This window comes from Papaver somniferum, chromosome 6 (genome assembly GCF_003573695.1).
Source record: "Papaver somniferum cultivar HN1 chromosome 6, ASM357369v1, whole genome shotgun sequence".
NCBI classification, from domain to species: domain Eukaryota; kingdom Viridiplantae; phylum Streptophyta; class Magnoliopsida; order Ranunculales; family Papaveraceae; genus Papaver; species Papaver somniferum.
The window spans coordinates 12426861-12452592 of record NC_039363.1 but is presented as its reverse complement, the minus strand read 5'-3'; the positions used below and the strand labels follow the sequence as shown (position 1 = coordinate 12452592).

The following is a 25732-nucleotide window of genomic DNA, read 5'->3' as shown; positions in this document are numbered from 1 at the left end:
CCACTGAACCAAACGACTTGTGGCAACCTTTGGCTACACTGCCAACTCTTTGGCCATGGCGCACACTTAGCTATGCCAATTTTATGGTCACGACGCTAAACCCTAATTAGACACGCCAAGAGCACGCACAAGCCATGCCAGCACCGTGGCCACGCCACTAGATACCAATGGAAGGTAACCACAATCAACGACTAACCTTTCTCTCAAGATGCAAAATCTCGACCGTCGAAGGTCACCACCGAGCCGTCAAGCCTCCCAAGCTCAACTTGCCAAACAATAGCAACAAGCTACAAAAAACACTCGAGACATCAAAACATGTCATAAACTGGGGGATGCTCATCAGGGTATTTGTCTGGCAGTTTACAGCGTGCGGCGTACACTACGCCCGTTACAAGAAAGTGTCATAAGAGTGAGGCGGTTAGTAAATACAAGAAGTAATGGTGAAATGTTTCCTTCATTATGGAAACATCAATTCCAGGCATTACCCGTTACCGCGTTCTTCCATTTACTCAACCGTTTTCACTTCTTACGAGACCAGGGTACGTTTCGTTGCGACTTGTATAAATAGGTGTCACCTATTTCCACCAAAGGACAAGTTTTGGTTAGGAGAATACAACACTCAGAAATCACTTGTTAGCTTCCCAATATGCTAGCGCTTCACTTTCTGATACAAGTCGTCGAACAACCACTCTTCCAGGATCAACTATTCCGGTCTCAACACTCTCTTCGCTTCCCTCCCTAAAACCAACCCTTCTCCTTCACTTTGTGAGAGAAGCAAGTATGGAACGGCTATTTCTTGGTTTAGGCCGGATTTGTACAGATTGATCTCTCGAATCAAAGTACTCCCTTGCAGTACATTATTTAGGGTTTAGACTCGTTTTTCACCCATACACACGAAATTACCGGAATCAGCAGAAACCGTTTTCACCCTCAAACAGGTACACCATTACATCTTCATTCCAAGTTTGAATGTTTGGATAAACTAACATAGCAATTAAACTATTGTATATACAATTATGTTTGATATCATATTTATTACAGAACACAGAAAGTTTAGCTGCCCAGATAACCTGAGCTCTCGTTACTAAGATAAAGTCTTGAGCCAAAAAGTTTATATGAAACATAGTTGTGTTTCCAAAGTCTTCGCTAATTTGATATCTCTGTTTTATATCTTCTGCATATATTCCTATCATCAACAATTGAGTTCGTTGCGAATCACTCTTGAAGGAGATGATGTGCCCACTCCATTCTATTGCCCATTGGAAAGCCGCATCCGCTCATACTTTCTCTAACTCTTCTCTGGTAGTACAATCTGCATACAATCCTCTTACTTCTCTGATGTTCCTTGTATGATTACATTAAGTTAGTCAAATACCAGCCTTTGCTGTAGAATTCATCATAGTTAAGGCAATATTTATTTTATTGCGATGTTTCTGGTTTGTCCCTTTATTGTTGGGTTACGACTTTTAGAGCTTCATTTGTATTAGGGTTACAGAAAATGCGGTATGTTGTAACTTGTTTTGTTAGCAATCATATAGTTATTTATATACTTTATCACATTGTTTATTATATTGATGCTTTTTTGACTTTTTTTTTAAAGGTTACTTTGCACCTTGCTTTCTAAATGAACTATATTAATGTACTACATAAAATATTCCAGTCTATGCCATAGTTTCCTCTAGTTGGGTTTTCAATACAGTAATTCAACCACTTAAGAAAATCATTTGTTTCAATTATAATAAATTGCATATCAAAATAAAATGCTTCTAAACCTGAGTAGCATATTTACAATGAAGAAAAAGGTGGGTTAGAGTTTCTGGTTCCTCATTACATAGTTTACATGTCGTATTTATGTTTGGGATTACGGATTCCACTCTCATACTATTTGGAAGAATAATATGAGAAGCTTTCCAAATATTATTTTTTTCACGAATGGAGTGATATCCATCCTGTTCCATTTCTGATCTGCATTTCCATCATAGTTTATGTGATTATATAGTGATTTCATAGTAAACATACATTTTTGTGTGGAGTATCATCTTTTTCAACAACAGGAATTCTTATCTTCTTTACCTTCTTTACGGTCTGATCATCAAAACAATTAGCCACTTTTTCCCAGTCCCATGTATGGTTCGTAGTAAACAGATCATGCACTGACTTTAACTAGACCAGTAACATCCATTTGAGGTCTCTATAGTGAGGGTGAAGTATTTGGTATCGAGAAATATTCCCCAATGTCAATAGTTGTTCCATTCCCCAATTCCCATAATCATTTTTTTTAATTTGATGAATACCCGACAGAATTCCCTTCCATATCCAGTTATCCTTTCTATTTGGGACAGTGTCAATATGAAAGATATCGCAATTTGGATAGTATTTGGCTTTGAGGATTGTATCACAAAGAGAATCAGGATTATCCTTTTGGTATCGAACCCATCTTATCTATCATAGCTAGGTTAAATTTTTTAATGTTATTAATTCCTAGACTACCTTCTTCTAATGATTTACAAATAGAGTTCCAGTTCTTTAAGCAAACCTTCTTTTTACTATTTTCATTAAACCCTTTTTCGTTTTTCCCCACCAATAATTTCTCTTAAGTTTTGTTAAGTTAATGCGTATCTTAACAGGAATTTTAAAGCAATTCATTTGGTACACATAAAGAGAAGCAGTTACATTTTTAATCATATTAGTTTTCCCCGCAATATTTAACTGAGTTTCGTCCCAACTATACATTCTACTTTTCATTTTTCCAATCAAAGGCTCAAAACATGCAATTTTTGATCTATTGAGGTGAACCTAAATATTTTTCATTTATAGGAATAGCAGTGCCTCCTAGAATTTCCTTGACCCTATTTCTAATGTTTGAATCAGTTTTTGGGTTAAAGAACACTCCAGACTTAGTTAGGTTGATTAACTGGCCCGAAGCTAGACTAAAATCCTTAAACAACTTTACCAAATTATGATAAGATTTTTCATTTATCTTATAAAACAAGAGACAATCTTCAACAAACAGTAACTGGTTTATAGAGGAGTTTGGTTGACTATTTTTATACCTTTTAACACACCTGAGTTTTCATCTTGAAGAAATGTACGTGAAAGTGCATCCACACAAAAAGAAAAAAGAAAAGAATAAGTACAAAGAGATTGGGTTTCCCTGTCTCAAACCTCTAGTTGGTTTAAAGAATTTAGTGGGAGACCTATTGAGCAAAACTAGTTTAGTGCATGCTCGAGTTTGTGATTGTGTAGCTGACTTTTTATTTCTTTATCGCTGTTAATTTGGTTTGACTTATCTTCGAATGCTTATTAGGAGTATGGAGTTGAGGATGTTGATGGCTTGGCGACGGATTCCAATTGTTCCCCACCTCCTCTTCCACCCGAGCATGTTGAGCAGCTAAAGGAACTTGGTCTCCTGTAAGTTCACACCTGCCTAGTACCGGATATATCACTAAGAGAAACATACATGACATAGGTTAAATTGGCTTCTTAATTTTTCTGGTTTTCACTTCTATTCACTTGCAATGGCAATGTTTTATAGTTCATGAATATTATCGAAGGTGGAATTTAGAATCTCATATATAAAACTTACCGTTTATACTTAAGTAACTGAACCTTTTTTTTTTTTTTTTTTTTGTGCTTATGAGCTTCAAATTATCAAGCAATGAATCATCTATCCTCTATTAAATTCATAGGAGGGGTGGGTTCGTCCTCTGGCAGGCGCATTTTCAGTTTCCCCCCTTTCCATGTATTGATTTTTCCTGCATTCTCAGTTTTTCTCATGTCCTGTATTGATCTTTTACATTTCAGTAAGGTGCTAAATCACCACAGATTTATGAGTCGACTCAGCTCAGTTTGACCTATTGTAGTTGACTCATCTAAACATAACGTAATCAAGTTTCATCTAAACATAATCAAGCCAAGCCATATGACTGGTTCTTTCCACACATATTACAGGGGACATGTTTAGGTAACAGGATTGGGCAACTACAAAATCTAATTCCATAGGTTCCTATTAAATGATTGCAAGTGCAACATCTAAAGTCGTGAAATATTCATATTCAGAATTTATGTTCATGACCAACGAGGCAACGACTTACTTGTGAAGTGCGATCATGAAGTTTGGGTTTTTCATCAGACGGATACCCCTAGTAATTAACTCATGAGTGAGTGAGACGGTGTGGCTGTCTTGGAATCAGATCAAACTATAAGTAATTCGAATACATTTTTCCCAAAAATGAAATAAAATTCTAATACCATATGTTCTAAGCCAATTCATACTCACAATTGTCATTTTATTTTATCAAAAGTTGTTATTTTATATGGATACTTTAGGACACTGGAATAAACTAATTCTTTTTATCAAGAGATTGATTCGGGGAATAACATATATCTCAAAAATCATATATCAGATATATGGAGTATATACGTTGATGGTCAATCATTCAAAAATTGTATTTGGAGTCTAGGCTATGGCTAGCATGTTGCGGGGAAACATAGAGGGTAACAAAAGTATGGAGGAAAATGTATAGGTGTGAATTTCGAAATTTAGCTGAAAATTCGATCTCTTTTAAAATTCAAAACATAATTAAATTTTTTTAGCTACATATAACTTTTTGTAATATAAGAACTTTATTTTGTTTTTAAAGAAAATTTAAAGTATTAGTGTATAAAGAGGTGGTAGCACAAATCATTTTTAATTAGTGTGTCCAAACTTAAAATAGGCTTGGGATTGGTAAAAACATAGGCTTGGGATTGGTGAAAACATGCTTGAGATTGGCAAAAAAAAAAAAAAAAAAAAAGTGGCCTAGAAGCTAGGCCCATTAAGGTAGGCTTGGCATGGGCCGGCTCTATCCAGGATATTCGGCATATTGTTCATCAACCCAACTTGCTCGTCGTTAAGTAAAGGGGAATTTAGGCGCAGGCCCAAAAAAAAATAATTTTTACCGCCAGGCCCACAATTAATTTCTGATACAGTCGCACCCATAATTATTTAAAAATATTTAAAACGTACTGAAAGACTCTATTACCCTTCATTGTTTTTGGGCATAATTTTTTTTCTTCTCCGCCGGTTTCTTTCCCTATTCCTCCATTAATCTCTGTAACGGATCTGCAAAGATTTTTTCTCCATCATTTAAATAAATAAATCATTTAAAATCGATGATTCAAAGTAAATCATTTTTGACTAAACCCTAGAATACATTTCAACAAAAATTGATGAAACAGACGAAGAAGAAAAAATCAAGTAGAAGAAACAGAAAAAAAGTTATGCAACTAAATTTTCCCTTATATTGTCTTATGCACTAAACAAAATGATGCAGAAGACATTATGCACGTGCATAAAAATCCATAAATCAGAAAAGTGAAAAAAGTAATGCATAAGACAATATGCAGCTAAAACAAAATAATGCATAATGTCTTATGCATCTAAAAAAAAACTGATGCATAACCAGAAAAGTGAGAAAAGTAATGCATAAGACATTATGCAGCTAAAACAAAATAATGCATAATGTCTTATGCATCTAAAAAAAACTGATGCATAACCAGAAAAGTGAAAAAAAGTAATGCATAAGACATTATGCAGCTAAAACAAAAATAATGCATAATGTATCATGCATCTAAAAAAAACTGATGCATAACCAGAAAAGTGAAAAAGTAATCCATAAGACATTATGCTGCATAATGTCTTATGCATCTAAAAAAAACTGATGCATAACCAGAAAAGTGAAAAAGTAATGCATAAGACATTATGCAGCTAAAACAAAATAATGCATAATGTCTTATGCATCTAAACAAGACTGATGCATAACCAGAAAAGTGAAAAAAGTAATGCATAAGATATTATGCACCTAAAACAAAAATAATGCATAATGTATTATGCATCTAAACAAAACTGATGCATAACCAGAAAAGTGAAAAAGTAATGCATAAGACATTATGCAGCTAAAACAAAATAATGCATAATGTCTTATGCATATAAACAAAACTGATGCATAACCAGAAAAGTGAAAAAAAGTAATGCATAAGACATTATGCAGCTAAAACAAAAATAATGCATAATGTATTATGCATCTAAAAAAAACTGATGCATAACCAGAAAAATGAAAAAGTAATGCATAAGACATTATGCAGCTAAAACAAAATAATGCATAATGTCTTATGCATCTAAACAAAACTGATGCATAACCAGAAAAGTGAAAAAGTAATGCATAAGACATTATGCAGCTAAAACAAAATAATGCATAATGTTTTATGCATCTAAACAAAACTAATGTTATGCATAAGACATTATGCATAACATCTTTAATTCAAATCTAATCATAAATTTCCGATTGAGATCAAAAACATTGAGACAAATAAGGTATGAAAATTTCCAATTCAGTTGATATCGAAATACTGCAACACACTTCTTACCCTTTTCAACTTCAATTTTAATTTCTTTTTCCTTCTCGAATAATCAAAGACAACAGAAACCAAAAATCCCCAGATTTTAACCGCAGATTTTGAAACAGAAACCCTAATTTTATTTAGAAGATTATACAGAAAAGGATTTGGGAAAAGATTTGACAAAGGGAAAAATCCAAATGTTAAAAACGAAGAATCGGAGTTCACCATTGTTTTCTTCTCGCTTCTCTCTGTTCGTCGCTTGAAGAAAAGGGTAGTTTGGCCTTTTAAAAACTGAGAAGCATAATTTCATAAATTAGGGGGAGACCCAAAAAAAATAATATTCTCATTCTCAAGCCCACAATTAATTTTAGGTACCATGACACCCATAATTATTTCAGTGACACCCATAATTATATGAAATCATTAAAAATGTATGCATGACGGATTATGCATCCGCATGACAGGTTATGCATCGGGGGTATAATTGGCAACGTAACTTGGATATAACATATCTAAAAATTCGCACCTTGGAATTTTACAAATTTTATATCGTTGGAAATCTTTTTAAGAGAGCTACGCAACGAGTACAAACAAGAATATAAAATTTTTGTTTTTCACGAAAAAATCGGAGGTGATCATCATTTTATGCAAAATTTTCGAAAACTTGATACATAAACATTATGCAGCCACAAAAAAAGATGCATAACACATTTTGCAGACGCATAACGAATTATGCAACCATTTTCTCCACTGCATAACAAATTATGCATTTGGATAACAAAGTTATGCATCTATAACAAGTTATCTAACCATTGTTTTGGTTGATTTTAGTGCGTCCATAAAAAAGATTGATGCATAATGCAGTATGCATCCATATTTACGGATGCATATCAGGTTATGCATCTATTTTCTCGATGCATAAAAGATTGTGCAACAATTTTCTCGATGCCGAACGCATTATACAATCATATTTTCGGATGCATAACAGGTTATGCATCCATTTTCTCGAATGCATAACATGTTATGCAGACATTATTATAAGTGCATAACGTGTTATGCAACCTTTTTTTTTGTTGGTTTCAATACTAACAAAAAGTAGCTGCATAACGTGTTATGCAACCATTCTCTGTACTGCATAACAAGTTATGGAAAAAAAAAGGTTGCATAACTTTTCATCCACCTACAATAATAGCGCATTACGTGTTATGCAACCATTTTCGGGACTGCATAACAAATTATGCAACATATTTTTTTAGATGCATAACACCTGCAGCACAACTTTTTGTCGATCTCCAACCACTGTTAACAGCATCTCAACTTCCTTCCCAACATCTTCCAGCATTAAGACCATAACTAACCGACTAACCAATTCAATCAAATTAATCAAAACTCCCTCTAATCCAAATTCTAAGTACGTTCATACAAGATTTAAACATAAGCAACATTTTATACATATGAACAATTACAACATTCGGTAAGCAAATAAAGAATTAAACAAACATGTTATGTAATGGGGCCTCTGCCATCCCGTTTAATCAACATACACAACATAATGATTGGTTGGTTTCATTTTAGAAAACATAATTATGTCATGAGAACACAAGTCAATAAACCATTCTTCAATATACGTATGCATAGTTTTCCTACGGCCTTACCTTGTGTTATTGCTGACCCCCATTCTTCAATAACTGGTCGGTCATGCTTTTTCTCGAACACTTGATGTACGTCACTGACAATGGAGAGGAACTGCACATCAATTCCAACAACAACCGAAATATATTGACGCATCAAAATCATCACAGCAAAAATCTTCTTCTCTTATTGTCTAAAAAGTTCCCCCTAAACCTCCAATTACGACTACATCTTGTATGGACTTGATACATTCCACTGTCAAAACCCGTGAAAACTCCCTTGTTTAGCATAATTAATTTCACCAATTTTGCTGGCCATAGGTGAAACCAATTGAACCAGCACATTCGAATTTCTTCTTCAATTAGTTGTAACGCTCACGGAGCTAATACTAGCGAATCCCAATTTAAGACCATAACTATACGACTAACCAATTCAGCCAATATAAATCTCCACTTCCTTGACCAAACTTCAAAATACATATTCACACTAAAACCCATGATTCAAACAATCAATAACCCATGATTCAATTCCATAGCATCAGCGCAACACCTTTCTTCACCTAATTGATTTGTTCTCAAAATTCAGACCCAATCAAGACACCACCGTAATGATTTTCCCATCTGATTCTTCATCTTTTCCTCCTCAATCTCAATCACTACCACCCAATCTCCATTACCACCACCACCACTACCAGACGAAGTCAGAAAAAATAGTTCAGAGGAGAGGAAGGGGGAGGCGCAGTGATAATGGGATACGAGAGATTGAAGGTTAGAAGAACAGAAAAGACCGAAACCTAATTTTATAAATTCTGGGTGTGAGAGATATTTTACCCTAGAAAATGGGCGCGCGCCTGAGAATTTCTGAGCGTGGGTTTCATAGTGGGAAGAATCTGTAAAATTGGTCTCCCTGTAGTTTTCACTAAGTAAAAATCGTCAATAATGACTCATGAGATATGGACTTTCCTGTTTTTGAATCAGATTGCCATCGGTTAAAAATATGCGCAACGTAGGGTATGTAATCGGAGACGGAACCGAGGGATGCGTATGATGCCTGCAGACTCATATGATGTTGGATTTTATTCAAAATAGGTTTAGATATGTTTAGGTTCAGTGTTGTGTACCTTGTGGGTGCAAATATGTAAAGTAAGTCGAATCTTAGTGTCACTAATAAGCTCAAAAAGTTTGTGAATGTCAAAAGTTTTTGTTTGACCCAAGGGCAGAGTTATCCTAGCTTCGTCTCTGCGTGATGCTTTTTGTGAGTCATGTCATTGCTCTTGAGAATCAAATATAAAAATATATAGTTTACAAGGATGATGTTTGGGAGAAGTGTGAAGGAGTTTGATTCATTAAATTTGAAAGTTTAAACATGGGATATCGGAGGAAACCAGGCGACATTTCTACATTCTGAATAGTTAAGGGAATGGGGATTGACATAAGGTGTTTTTCAGTCAGTTTAATGCTTTGAGTAACTAGATCCATATTTCATGCCACCATCAAATTGGTTTGGGATTCGATGATGCCAGAATTGGGTCGGCAGTTGGTTCATGGTAAAGATATAGTTCATTGGCAAAAATTTGCTTGTCATAAGATATGGATTTTCCATGTTGCATAGTTATTTCGTATTTCGTTCATGAGTATGAGTTTGATTTGATATTTTGCTTTATAATCAGGTTACCTTTAGTAATAAGTCCCATTACCATCTCTTTAATATCATATATGCAAATAGTTCAAACCTCTATAAATATGTGTGGGAGAAGTGTAAAAGAGTTTAATTCAATAAATTATGGAGTTTAGACATGAGTATTGGAGCAAACTAGGTGGGATTTCCTCTTACACATTTTATCCCAAAGGTCTCCTACTTTCTCATTAGGGAAGGTATCCACGAATTAGCATATATTGGATACACAATATGCCTGACATGATTATGTTGGAGATTATTTTTTTATTTTAGGTTTTAGTTTTGATGTTTGTAATACTAAAGTGTGTTCAGAAACAAAGATTATAAATCTTTTACTATTCCATGTTGCAATTTAACTACTTAGAAAAGGAATTTTGTTGAATCCCTATCATGCTTGAGAGAAAGGCCGCCACATGTATAATTTGTCTTGTTAATAATCCACAATAGCGGAGAACAATATTTTGGATGAATATTCATGAGTTAAGCCACGATTTAAAAAGTGGACTGGAGATCATTTTTTCCAGCATATTATCAGTTTTGATAATTGTGTAAAAAATATAATTACGAATTGAGATCAGGGACGAGTTATCTTAACGCATGGGTTTTTGCACACCCAGTCAGTCTGATTTTCAAACGGTTTTTAGAAGAAAGTTTGGCCTCCAGCTCCAGGTTTACTTATGCTTAATTGTATTTCCTAACATGATTTTGCATCTGATAAGCTCCATCCCTAGATGAGATGGATTATACGCTAGTTACCTAATAACTTGTTTAGATACCACATGTGATTTCTAGAAACAAAAATGTCTGGAATTAATCAGGATATACAATTTCAAAATGATTTCCAGTAGCAGCAAAAAGTAAATTTGTGAAGCAAAATATTTTTATTTCTGCTTCTAGAGAAATATTTCTAATCGTGATAAACACCCATTTTAATCTTGACCAAGAGTCTATACAGTCAACATATAATTCAACGCTGGTCAATCCAATTGCACAACAAAAAGCAACTAAGCCATTAGTTCGGAAAATTAGAGGTTTAATTTCCTTCTGATTTTAGTAAAGAAGAAAAAAGAGAAACTTCACATAAATCCCTCATTATACCCATAGACATGCACTATTTAATCCTATCATTGTTTCAAAAATTCCTTCTGAGACTTCTCATAATACTTCGCTTTGTTTTCTTCCATGGAGGAACAAGAGAGTGTTTCTCTTCTAACCCCTCCTACTCCAATCAGTACTCAACCAGCAACAGAGATTGATCTTGAAGCAGGAGGATCACTTGAACAAAATCAATGCAGAATTTGTCTTGAAACTGATGGTACGTCTTATAATTTGTTCTCCTTGTTATTATTGCTAGAAAGGGGTTTGATTGCCCCTTGTATGTGCAAAGGTACGGCAAAGTACGTACACCGTGAATGTTTAGATCAATGGCGCTCCATTAAGGTATTCCAGCTCACTACAAAAAATTCGGTCAAAGGCTACTTGACCAATGGTAGTGGCTTATTCCAATCTTTGGTTGCGAATCACTGTTTGCAATTAAGGTTAGTTTCCCAGCCTTTGTGGCGGAAGGGGGTGTTGTCTTATGTTTAAGGCAACAAGTGCGCAATCGTTAGTTGGTAGCCACGTCTTAAGCTACTATTCTGGTAGTTGACAACCAGTCGTCACCTAATAGGTAAAACCACTAATTTTTGTAGTTGTCAAGTTATTAGCGAAACACTAGCACAACTAATAATCTGTCAGTTGTTTGGTTGATTTTGCATCTAGAAATTTTCCTAGTGGCTTACAACATAAAACCACTGGCTTTTGTGGTAGCTGTTTTATTTGCTCAGTTACTTCAGCCACTAATTTTTTCCTTGTTGTTTAACGGTTTACAAACATAATACTAAAACAAATACAACTACAACTACTGTTTTAGTGGCTTAACGTTCACAGGCACTAGTATTTCCAGTAGGCTTGTAGCTAAATAGTTAAATCTACATCTACTACCATACTTTCTAGTAGGCTAATTCCCATATTTTTTGACGTAATTTTTGGGATTAATAATATTTTGTTTCCAATTTGGTAGATCGGTGCCGTCATTATCATTCAACTAATTGCCTTATTTTCGGCCATAATTTGTGCGTTTAATAATATTTTGTTTACAACTTTATAGATTTACATTATGAAATTTCAATTAAACGGGAACTTTATTAATTAACAAACCACGAAACAAGAAGGTTATTAAGGATTATTGAATCTGATAAATCCAAAATACAAAAAAATATAAATCCAAAATAATTATATATTCCAAAAAAAAAAAATCATTGTGTTGAGCCGTGGAACGGTACGTTACACCAAAAATGAATCTTTAAAAGTTGTATCACATACTACTCCTACAAGGTTACAACGATTACAATTAGAAAAATAAAAAAAAAATACAATGACATCAAACACGTGACAGAAACCTTCTTCAGTTGTAGGTGGCACTTTGAAAAGCAGGAGGAATGACTGTGTCACGAACAACATTGTCTCATCAATAAGCACCATCCCGCTTAACAGATTTGGTTTCGACATAGTGTATTATATATCCTGCACCAAAAGATAGATGAAACCCCCGAAACGAAGTCTGTAAAAACATTCAACTCTAATTATGTTCAATTCATTTGCCAAATCTTCAAAGAGGAAACCCACATCTGCACCAAAGAAGATATCCTTGTAACAACAACACGGATAATGTGCTTGTAAGTCATCTAGCAAGTGGACATGCAAACCATTAAACAACACAGACAATTGAAAATGGAAACATATCTAGAGGCCCAAGCAGTAATCACCTATCTTACATGAGGTTCATTTAATTCCATATAACTTACAAGTTTTCCAACTGAAATGGTAGAGTATATCCTTTAGATAACTTCGGACTCCTGATAAAATTGTTGAAGTTCACATCATTCATGATCAGATTTGTGTTGAAGCCTACAAGCATCCCACAACGATGAAAAGAACATTATATTATGGTCTTATTCTTCGCGATACTCTTCCTCAGCCTCCCTTTCTTTTTTCCCGTCTTCAAATTCCCTATATAGTGTTCAAACCTCTCCACCCCCCTCTTTGGATTCCCTATCATTATCTTTCGTAGGCATCTCCATGTTCATGATTTCAACTGCATTGCATGTCAGCATCTTCAGCTGAGAATTCCATGGTCGGCATGCTATGTTTGACAAACATAGTATAATCAGATGTACATATAATGAAAAGCACAGCATCCACAGCTACTCATGTTATACATGATAAAACAAGGCATCATAAATACAACCAGAGAAAGATCTATCGTCAATACAATTTGTATTTCACCTTTTTCTCGATCCATATTATTTCTTAGGAGAACTTATATTCCTTGGTAAAAAGATCCTAAAATCTTCACATGAAGCTCAATTACTTAACCTATACTATACTAATTGCATAATAATGGCATTATGTTGATCACAAATATTATTACAAATAGTAAAGTTTATAGATCTATGTTGACACCCCCATTATCAAACTAGAAAAAACTTATTACTCATCAAAAACATCTAAGCAACACTATCAACTCAACAAATCACTACAATAAATCGCAGCAAAGTCAGCTGAGTAGAGAATAATAATGGGTAGGAAAAAAAAACTATTATTTTGATAGATGGATAGATCTACATTCTCTAAAAAAAAAATTCAATAATTGAAGAAATATATCATCTCTTTTTCGGTAGACCACAGAGTTCGAACAAAGAGAAAATAGCTCCCTAATAAAAACGCTTATAACCTAAAATCTAATAAGTATTTGAGAAGCCAAAGAGTATATTTGGATTATATATATGATATTATTACCTAAGCAACATTAGCAGCAGATTTTCCTTCACTTGTTGGAAGATCAATTCAAATATTTCCAATCTGTAAAAAAACAATAATACAAAAATACATAAATAAACACTCAGAATTAGATTTCAACAAGAGTCTGTTTTCATGAATCTAGTCAACATTAAAGCTAAAGAATCAAACCCCACAAAAAATAATCGGATCGAAATCGATTTAAGCTCGAGATAAAGAACGATTTGTGAGATAGAAAGAGTTAGAGAAGGAATAGGGGAGTAATCGAGTGATGTAGTATAGATGAGGATGATTATGATTGTTCCTGTAACTTCTTTGAAAAGGAAAAGAGGAGGAGGGCGGCGGATCGGGAGAGAAAGGAATATATTAGGGTTTTAATCGAACCTGATAAATTTTTAATTTTTGCTGTACATATTGCATCGAAATGTTTTAGCAGCTAGGTACCCGTATACCCGACAAGCTTTATTGAAGCCACTTGGGGCTTCGTTTTTCATGACCCGAGGTGTTAATCTTAGCACCATGTTGATGGTCTATTACATGCGAAGTAGTATCTAGTTTTCCCTATTTAATATATATTACTCCCTCTGTTCTTTTTTAATAGGCCAGTTTCTATAAATAAAAGTTTCAAAAAAATAGGCCAGTTTCCTAATTGGTAAAGTCAAATGTTATTTTAATTTTTTGAGACCACTTTTCTCTTAACTTCTTTTGATGACAAGTGTCATGTGGACAACTTCAGTTTACTTCTTTTGCTAACAAGTGTCATGGGGACCATTTCACTTCACTTCTTTTATTGACAAGTGTGATGAGGACCACTTTCAATAATTAGTTCTCTTAATTTCCTTAAATTTCGCTAAAAACAAAACTGGCCTATTAAAAAAGAACGGAGGGAGTAGTATATATTTTGTTAATTTATTTTTATTTACTATGTGACACCATTTTATAGGGTCATACTTTATAGTACCGAATTTGTAATAAAATTACATACTTTTTTTTTTTACGTGTATCATGCTAATTTATCCTGGCTAGTTTGGGTCCTAGTCCAATTATTTTGGGCCTACTATTAAAGGACAAAAAAAGGTCATTAAAAGTTAAAATAGGACACCTCTTATCCAACTATTTTACATAATGACTAATTTACCCTTGACTAATTAGTGTTAATCGGGGTGATTAATTGATTTTAGTCAAACTAAACTAGAAATCAACTAATCTTGATTCATCATCAAAACATGATTTTTTTTTGAAATAAATCAATCCAGAATCGGTTTATGTTCATGCCCTCTTAGACCGATTTTAAGAATCGGTTTATGAGGCTTAGAAGATAAACAAATTGTAAAAATTTAAAAGTTTTTCTCTGATTTTTTTCTGCCAGAATCGGTTTATGTTAATGCCCACATAAACCAATTGTAAATTTGGGCATTTCATGAACTATTTCACTCATAACTTTTCGTCTGACGTCGAAATGATCTCATCCATTTTGTGTTCAATTCGTATTTTCATGCTCTATAATATAAAGAAAAAAAATCAGGTTTTGTCAAAAATTCAAATTTAGTTAATGAACCGGTTGATGTAGACATTAACATAAATCGATTGTGGTTGATGTTCATTAAACACGAAAAACATCAACCCAGAATCGGTTTATGTAGGTGTATAATAAAAACCGATTCTGGGGAACATCAACAACAGTCTATTTCTTCTAATGCCTATATCAACCGATTGTGGTTTGGTTTCAAAAAAATTTGATGAGAAATTTCATAGATTCATAATTAAATCATTGATGAATCCCACTTAAAAGGTTTGTCTTGAAAGGATCTAATTCAATACACTTGGTTGTTTGAAACCGAAATATTGTCCGAAAACCAAAAAATGGAGAATTGAATTGTTGTTTGTGATTAGATTTTATTTTTTGATAATCAAGAAAATTGAAAAAAAGATTAGGTTTTGATGAAAGATTGTTAGTAGAAAAGATTTAGGTTTTGATGAAGGATAAGGCTTGGGATTCATTTGATAGTGAGGGTAAATTGGTACTTTCATCTCTTAATTATCTTTTTTGTCCTTTAGTAGCAGGCCCCAAATAACAGTACTAGGCCCCAAACTAGCCAGGTAATTTATGTTCAAATTAAAACAGTGATTACATAATCGCTTACAAGAGTAATAAAAACATCAAAGTTCAAAATAATTAGAACCCTAATACAAATGAAGATATCAGTAATAAGTATATTGCAAAGAAAAAAAGCCTAGTTTTTTTTTCGTGGAGAGAACATGAAGGAGAGGAGAGTGAAATGAAAAGATTTCACATTTCGTACGATCAATAACATTTTTTTTATCCCAAATCATATTGTAATGCCAAAATTTTGGCTCGCTATCCAAAATAGGCTCCCAGAAGGAGAACAAATTACTACTGATGTTGAACACACATCTTAAATTATATCAGGGTTTGGAGACACCAAATTGTCGAAAATCTTGATAGCAAGTATCACGTCGTAACTAATTAACAAAGAGTGGTCATGCCCTTTGATCTCGTTCCATTTCATTTAATTTTGTATCCAAAAATTTTACCAAATATCCCTCGACTTCTATCAATTTTACTTGTTAGTTCTCGTTCTCACCCAGTTTGACCATTATACATTAATCTTTCCCGTTAGCCATCAATTATACCAAATATTGCTTGACCTCGCTCATCTTTACGTGTTATTCATCAGTCTTACTCGTTATTCCTTGATTGTACCGGTTATTCATCGACCTCTCCCGTTTTCACCAGATATTTGTCGACCTTGATCAGTTCCACCCGTTATCTATCAACCTCTAATGCTTTGGCCGTGTGACATAATTTGGTTCGTGTGAGAACCTATTGTTCGATAATTTTTGGTTCGTGCATCAAATTTTGAGTCACATTTAAGCTTTTAGCTATGAAATAAGAATAAACTCCAAACCTAAAACCGACCTTCGCCGTATATAAATTAATAATGTGCTTTTATTATAATCTAAAAAATCGATGTAAAATACTTTCGCTTTGCAATCAAGTTTATAAAACAACAACGACTTTTTAATCATTTGTGATGTGTTTAAAGTGGGGACCAACCTTTTTTAATTTAGACTGAGACGAGATTTTACCGAGAAATTGGACGAGATTTCATCAAGATGAGACCGAGATCTCACCGAGACAAACTTAATATATGAAAATTTAGCATAAATTAATCAAATTCGACCTTAATTTTTTTTTCTTACATTCCTTAGAATTTGATGGTGTTCTTTATGTCAATATACAAACTTCACATATGCAAATTTTACAAAATGCCTGGTATATAATTACGAGCATAAAAATTGAAATAAAAACTCCAGTATTTGACTAAATATTGAGTTGACCGGAACCGAGACAAGACGGGAGACCGGAAATTCAATCCATTGGTTACAACTTACGGCCTCGTTCACATAAAAACTAGTAACCTGTTATAGAGGCGACATGATTTATTAGAGTGGCGGCAGTGTGATAGTAATGTCCCTCTAGGTGGTTAGGGAATGTCCTATAAAGGGTGTAAATTAACTAGAATATTCTCCTCATTTTTTAACCTAAATCAAAGCTAAATTGAAAATTGGTTTTCTTTCTTCTTCTCTTCTCCTCCTCCCATCAACCGTAACCTCCATTAAAACTCAAAATTTCATCATCTTCGATTAATCGACGATTCGAAAATTAATCAAGTGTAGTGTAATGACTTATATGAGGTATGTTTTGAAAACCCAGTTATGATTTGGTTTATTTTGTTAGATTTAAGTTTAATTTCTATCAAAAATTAGGATTTTAGATGAAAATTAAAACTGAAATTTCTGGGTTTATGTGAGTTACTGTTGATTTTAACTCAATTATGAACCGTAACTGGATATTTTGATGTTGTTACGGTTGGTAATAGTTCAATTACCAACCGTATGTTCTTATATCTGAGAATTTTCTTCAGTTACGGTTGGTAACCATTTTAGTTTACGAACCGTAACTCAGTTACGGTTGGTATCGAGCATTTATTTACCAACCGTAACTGGTTTTACGATTGGGTTTTCTTCAAATTTAACCAGTTACGGTTGGTAGTTCATTTTTAAGAACCGTAACTTCGATTTACGGTTGGTTATGAGCAAAATTCCAACTGTAATTAGCTCTGAAAATATAAAAAAAATGATTTTTTTACGTATTTTAGATAACTTTGAGCAACAAAAAGCTAATTGAGACTAATTCAGAAGTATACCCGATCATTTTCAGGTCCTGGTTCTTCATTTTGTTGGTTAATTTCTTCAATTGATTGAGATTGACCTTCTCCTCTAATTTTTTTTTTGTTTTTTTAACTCTAAAGATCTGATTTTGGTTTTGATTTTGAGTTAATATAAGTGAAATTAATCATTAACACTAAACTTGATTATCATCATTAAACTAGGTTATCAATTATGAGAATTAATTTTTCATTTCCAACTTTTTTTATAAGGGACACCTTGAATGATCATGTAATGACCCTCTTTTTTCCTATTAGAATGTCGCCCCTCTAATAAACCATGCCGCCACTATAACAGGTTACAAAAACTAATCATGCTTCAAAAGAAAAACACAAAAACTAACGATCCGTATGGTAAAATATCCGGCCAATAGAAAACAAGAGTCTTTGATCAGACGAACATAAATGAAATGACAACAAAACACACAGATAAGTACCTTATCCAACGGTGATGTGATTGCCTCCCAAAACATTTAGGGGTAAAATAATTCGGCGGGAATTTTTGGCGCCCAAGTTTATATCTGCCGCCAAAAATGTTTTCTTGGTGAAATCTAAAGTTTTTGTTTGATAGAAATTGAAAATCGAAACCTAAATATGAAACTCTGAAACTCTGTCCCTCACATGATTTGAAACCTATGTCTCTCAACTCTCTTAAACCAAAATCCCGCATCCCTTATACAAAGCTATACTGAATCTTATAGCTCCTCTCTCGTCTGACGATGTCAGTCTCAATTCATCTGAAAAAACTATCTTCCCTCACCTCACGAGCCTTCTATTGAATCAAGGAAAGAGTTTCTGCTAAATAGAGGTAAAACTTCTACACAGTTTAGGGTTTTTATGTTTTGTTGACCGAGTAGTCTGATTGTTTAATTTTTCCAAGTCTTTGTTTTAATTTTATGGAGGAGATAATTTCCTTGCCATTTACATATCAGATCAGGAGCTAGTTCAGATCTGAGATTTTCCTTAGTCATATAATTCCAATTTTTGTTTGATCAATTGATTTATTTGTGTAAAAAGCTCTCATCTCCAGTTTCTCTCTTTTTTTGAAATCGAAGATCTGAAAGAGAGAAATTAATCAATTGTGGCTATTTATGGGTGTTATTGTAAGAGTTTCAAATTGGGGAAATCTTGAGATTTTGTTCTCCTTGAATCAGGGATGAGGAGTTTTCTTCTGCTTCAGAATTCTAATAACTTCGGGGTTTCTCGACCGGTTTCGTTTAATTTGGGTAACTAATCAATTTGTTACTTCGATTTAATGCAGTTTATGTTGGAACTGCTTAAAGTGGCATCGCAGATGGGTTTGCTTCTACTATGGAAGTGGAATCAAGCATTTCAAGCGTTGTTGAGAAGGGTGGTGATAGTCTTCTCTGACACAAAGGTCAAATAGAGTCTTATGCTTAGCAAACTGCTGTTCTCTGTCAACCACAGAACCTTCTTCTTATTCCAGAGAAAGGCGTCTCAACCAAAGGATGAGTCTTGGTCTAACTGTGCCAAAAAGTATTTTCTTTTGTGGGGGTTTCTATGTATGTTGGATTTCTAATTGGTAGGTTGTTTATTTCTGCAGGGATTGTTGAGATGGAAGGAGGTGAGTTACTACCAGATGTGTTTGGGCTAATATGTAAGAAACCATCTAAGAAACCATCTATGTAAGATATTTTGGCTCAGATTCGTGGGGTTTGCAATTCACGGGAAAAGTTATTGCTGAAGCTTACTGTGGACTGAAATTAATGAATGGTTGAAATGCTCATCACAAGAATCTGTGGTTCTTTAAGTAAAATTGGATGTACTAGACTTTCAAGTGAGGGAATGTTTTCCTTCATTGCTAATCAGTAAGTCTAGTACTACTTCTGTCTTTTGGAAACCTTAATTTGTAACATAATTGAGAAAATACGGATAGGAATGAACACAGTAAACAATCACAGTAATTTCACAGAATTTTAGAATTTTAGATTGACACCACGCGAGGATCGACCAAACAAAATGCAACAGATTAATACTTACTTTTATATCTTACCTTGAGGGTGTCTGATTTGAGTTCTAGCTAGTGTCTGAAATCCTAAATGCAATGTGGTTCAGGTTGTAATGTTGTATCACTGTGATATTCCAAGTCTATGTTTCCGACTCAACTAATCCACTTGTTGCAACTAAGGTTGATTCGTTGATACTAATCTTGTTCATGGTAAATTTTTGATTCGCCCATGTTTTTCTTGATTGGGATGCTTGTTTTATGTTAATATTAGAAACCTTAAGAGTTTACATCTACCTTCGAGTCAACCGTGCAGTAGTCGAACAAGTTGTAAGGTAAGTAACCAGCAGTATGTTCTTGGACTTGATTAGGATTACTTAATACACTGATTTGCTTGAATCACTTGAAGTTAGGATTACAACTGTCAGTCCCTAGCCCGGGTAGAAGAGGAGGGAAGAAGGGATTCACCATCATTATTTAAGATGAAGCTCATCTTGTACGGCTAATTGCTATTTGTTTTAAGCTTACACCCTTTTGTAGATATTGGTTACTGATTGATTTTTTTAATAAAAGTCTGTGAGTATTGTTGCATGTTGGGTAGATTGGATCGGGTACGGTAATTAACTATTTGTTTGGGTCTCTCTTGTTAATTAAAGTCATGTATTGGTAGATAATTGTTTTGTTGGAGATGACCAACAGTTTATTTGTGAAAAGAATGTAACTGTGTTTATTTTGTTCTGGAGGCTTCTTATGGTGTATACTTTAATTTAATTTTCTTATGGTGTATTTGAGACTCGGCCTGGCTTCAGGTGCCTGCCATAGTCAACAAGGTTGAAACTTCCAGGAAAAAACTTCGAATTGGGAGGGAGATCTTCCTGATGAACTGTGACCGTACCCCAAACCGACACAGGTGAACAAGTAGAGTATACTAGGGCGTTTGAGAGAACCATGTCGAAGGAACTCGGCAAAATGGCCCCGTAACTTCGGGAGAAGGGGTGCTCTCCTATGAATTAGGAAAGCGGCACATACCAGGGGGTAGCGACTGTTTATTAAAAACACAGGACTCTGCTAAGTGGTAACGATGGCCTTCTTTCTATCAAGTTCTGGGTCATTTTGTTAATGAGGCTTAGTTTCTTTTGATCTACTATTCAAATTTTATGACTGTTCACTTTATGTTCTTCCGAGTTGTGAAAATCTTACCAGTTTAAGACTTAAGTTCAGTGATGGTGGTGAAATTGATAGCATTTGTTTAAGTTTAGCGTTCTCTGGTCCTGATGATTTTGCAATTTCTGCTCTTGATTGGAATTCTAGTAAACCTAATTGGCTAATTCTTTGCTTGCTGCATTGTCCGTAGACATTGTTATCATTGTGGACGTCTGATAAAACATCAATATATACTATGATTTATGCATGTCTTTATCTCTATCTACTAGGAAGTAGTTAGAAGAAGTAAAGTGTAAAGGCACCCGTAACATTTTTCAGTTCATCACTGTTATGTTGGTGCAGTGCCGTCTGTTGGATCAGGAAATAGAATGGTGAGAAATGGAATTGGATCTATAGTTGGGATGGTAGGAAGTGGAATCAGAGAAGGAGCTGGTCTCGTAAAGAATTGGGATGGTAGGAAGTGGAACAAGAGAATGAGCTGGTCACGTAAAGAATTGGGATGGTAGGAAGTGGAACCAGAGAAGGAGCTGGTCTCGTAAAGAATGGGATTGGAGATTGATCTGGAGCACTTAGAAGCGGGATTGGAGATGGTACTGGTTATGTTGCAAGCAGAATTAGCATTGTAGAACTAGTAAGCAACATCTTCTGATTTGTTTGCCCAGAGAGTTGGGGCCTGCATTGCTGAGATGAAGTCTTTTCTAAAGCTTCTCTTTTATTAATTTTGATTTACAGGGTCACCTTTAAATGAATTGAAAGAATTATTGGGCTTCGATTTTAACACTTACTGCTATATGGGTGTAGCACGAAGAGGCAGTTGGAACTGCCAAGAAAGAGGTATAGTGTATTGCGTGCTGTATGACTTTACCTTTTTTTTAGCCCGGTAAATATAATTTACCTTTTTTTTAGCCCTTGAGTTCTAATCAAGAATGGTATTCAAGTTATTCCACAAACTATCTTTACACGAGTGCTGCAATAAAGATCGCAACTAAAATTTTAGTTTTTGTTAGGACTGACGTTCAACCTGAAACCATCTTCCATGAAGAAGCAATAGCCATACATCAAAAGAGGAAACTGATAATGACGCACTTTATACCACTGACGAAGATGATGAGATTGAATTTGACGATGATATGCATTCTGATATCTTGCAGTTGGGGAAGCTGCACATTATGCACGGATGCACGCAGTTTACATGTCGTAGTTAAGTTTTTTTTTTCCTTTATGAGGAATTTAACCATGTTTTATCTTTTTTGGTTGTACAGGAACTTTTTCAAACTATGGAAACCGATATTGATGGCTCCTTAAACTCTGTTAACTACGGAACTTTTCTTTTGTTCTTTTGGCATTTGAAAATAGATAAATAGTGTTCATTTGCCTTCTAATTGCATAAAATGTCCAAGCTATTGAGCATAGAGGACTCAGCGACAAGGCTTCACTACACCAACAACTTAGTCACTTTCTCATTAAATTAATTACTCTGCTGAAACCTCATAGAGAAGCAATCTCATAAACCATGCAAAACTGGTAAACTTTAGCTACTAAGATGCTTAAGTTGGTTCCCAAAAGTATCTTAACGTGTATGCCTACTGTAGTTGGCATGGTTAGTTCCCAAAGATTTAAGCAACTAGGCTTTCTTTTAGTTGCGTGACTTTAGTGGCCGAAGAGATGATTAAGCAACTCATATCTTACCGTTGGTTTATTTCACGTTGTTGAATGGCTCAAGCTACTAATGCATTAGTTTAGTTGGCGCGGATTTATTGCTTATGGGTTTTGGAAACTTTAGTTGCTTACCGTCTAGTGGCTTAAACTAATACACACCCCCAGTTGCCTTTCCTAGTGGCTTAAACTGTTATGGCACTAAACTTTTCTGCTAGTTGAAAAAATTTAGTAGCCTTTGGTCAGTTTTTTTGTAGTGAGCATTCCTTGCCCCAACACTAATACTGTTTCGTTAAGCACATTGTCTTTTACCAAATGTGAGAAGACGAACCCTTGTGAGTCTGTGACATATATGCAATGTACTCGTGTTATATGCTTTATGCCCACCTGTATATGACGCGAATGACGGTGTTTGGAGCTTAAAACTAGAGTAGAACTGTATATACTATGCTTAGAACTAAAGACAGTTGTTGGGTGCATTGTTGTATTTTTGATGTGTTTTAATCCGCTTCACTCAGCTGCTCATTTTTGCAGGAAGGATTTGCATTTGCTCATTGCACAACTTGCAAGGCCCAATACCACACTGAGTGTGCAAACTGCTGTTGTAGATAGGAAATGGCGAACACTGAAGTTCCGTTTCTTGGTCGCTAGAGATATATTTGCAATTTTCATCTCTGTCCAACTTGTGCGTCCACATTGTTTTTAATTTTTCATTGTGGTTGTTGTTCTCGTCGTTTTTTCCTCTTCTTCTTATTTTCCCCTTTCGTTCTTTCTTTACTAAATTAGATATCTTAGTGTGTTCAGCTCCCAATCTTTTGTTCTTTTTATGCTCAGGTAATTGCTTTATTTTCGTATTTGGTGTTTCTTGTTGATGCATCTCAGAACTTCGCGCTACGCCTGGCCTTGCAATTTCCTGGTATAGCTTGCTTCTATTACATATGTGGTATGCCTCATCAACCTGATTTATCGTGTTTTACCATTTTTCTGCTTGTCCTTCCCCTTAACAATCTGTTAAATGCTTGCATTGTCTCCTTCTACATTGCAACGTGTTTGATGCCATAGGTTTTATTTCACGTGTAAACATTTTTATAGGAATATGAAGTTTTCATCCTTGAACCACTGCATTATTTCATTGCCTTCAATTTCATATTTCTGGCGGTTTGCAGGGGCATTGCTGCTTTTTGTTTTGGTTGGATTGTCTGGTTGCTTTCTGACGTGTTTCGATAGTAAAGTGAGAGGTGATCTAGCTCAGCCATGTCGACTATTAACTGAATGTTGCTTGAATTGTGGGTAAAGGTTCTTTCCATTGGCTGTGATGGTTATCATCAATAACATCTCTATCTAAAAGTATCCGTACACCTAACTGAAATGATTAGACAATGTAGAAACAAGAAACATAGTATCAAGAATGCCTGCTATTACCTGTCAAATGTGAGGTTCCAAACGTTTTTACCAGTAGTGAAGCTTGTTCGCAAGGTCAGGGAAAGAATTCCTCCTTGTATCCTATATTTATGACTATGTAGTTCCAGAAAGTGTTCAGCCACAACCCACAAGCCTACAGGAGGAGTATGTACAATAAGTATTATTGTCAGCACTAGGGAAAAGCGTGTTTGAGTTGCTATTGTTCAATCAGATGCTTATTTGGTTTACTATTACTCTTAATTTGTTTGGCATGAGCTTGCCGAATCCACATTGTAGATCCTGATTCTTGTTCATAGAATTTAATAATGTATTGTCAGATTTTCAGTTTCCTTGTGAGCGATTTAAATTTTTAAATCATGCTATCAAGGTTTAACAAGTGCTGAGATTGTGCTTGCAGTTCTTGCTTACCAGTTGCTGGCGAAGGAGCACCGTTACTTATCATTGGTGCAGTGATCGCACTAGTAATCTTTGCGTTCTTTGGATTGATCTGTAGCATTCTTGTGGCTACAATGGCTGGGCAAAGAATCTGGCAAAGGCACTATCACATACTTGCAAAGAAGATGCTGACAAAAGTGAGTTAAAACTGTTCCCATTCACTTTCTGCCATACCAGTATTAGAGCATTGGTTTCATTTATCCCATTCTAGAAACGGTGCTTCTTGACGGACAATGAGGTACCGTATTGAAACTGAGAAATCCCACCATCCTTTCATCATATATAACAACACGCTGCTAAAATCACCCACCCAATTGATGGGACGGGTAAACAGCACTGTTCTTGCTTTATTACAGATGCCTTTCCAGTGCACACTGGCGGAACTTTCTGATCTGACATGTATGCATTAGTTACCATGCCATTTTGATAGAATCTTACATAAGAAAACATAGCAACAAGTTTAGTTGTGGATGCTCGAGTATGTGATTATGTATTTAGCTTTTTTTGTAAAATCGCTGTGTATACATATATCTCACCATCAGACACGTGTATATAGAAGAATACGTGGAAAGCAGGCAGGCCAAGACATCAAAATACGATGTACTACGGAACACCAAATAAACCCCAAGGAGTTACTTTATCTCATTCCAAAAGAAGCTAAGATCAACGGTGGAGAGAAAGTTAGCTGACACGGACGTGACAGGGGCAGAAGACACTTGTCTGACACGAGCAGGCATCTCAACCACCCTCATTAAACACTCTGAGCAGTATACGTGTCGATCAATCCGTGGGACGAGCGAGGATACCTCTGCGTGATCAAGTGGCAAACACAGACATCTGCGTGATGGACACAAGACACTAGAAGATAAGGTTCCAACGGCCTTCAAAGATGGGTCCCACACTCTAACCCTATAAATACCCCTTCTCCACCAAGAGGAAGGGGGATCGGAAAATGAGAGGAAGGAAAGGAGAGAGAAAGATTACGAGTGTAAGTTAATCCTTTAGAAGGGAAAATACATGTAAACCCAAAAGTCATTCGACTACTCTTGTAACCATGAAGAACATAGTGAAACAACAAACCCCGTGGACGTAGGCCTTAGTGCTGAACCACGTAAACCTCGGTCTTGTTTACATTTCAGCACTTTATATCTGTCTAACCCCGTGGATCTTTACTTGTATGTTTTGTTTTGTGTTTATATATATCCCGTGCGCAAACACTCTGCATGGAGTTGTTGGATGAGGCTGTGATAAACCCGAAGGTTTTGAGCCAAGGAATCAACACTAAGATATCATCATCACAAATTAT

General features: G+C 35.1%; 1 long non-coding RNA gene and 1 pseudogene across 1 annotated transcript; one reads left to right on the top strand and one right to left on the bottom strand.

The window, feature by feature from the left end:
- The first annotated feature begins 10872 nt into the window (after positions 1 to 10872).
- Positions 10873 to 24836, top strand: LOC113290489 (annotated as a pseudogene).
- On the bottom strand, positions 12126 to 13834 carry LOC113286948. Its single transcript, XR_003329599.1, has 3 exons — positions 13531 to 13834; positions 12537 to 12874; positions 12126 to 12416 (listed from the first exon to the last, which is right to left on the bottom strand). It is a non-coding gene; the product is annotated as an uncharacterized LOC113286948 (long non-coding RNA).
- Positions 24837 to 25732: the final 896 nt, after the last annotated feature.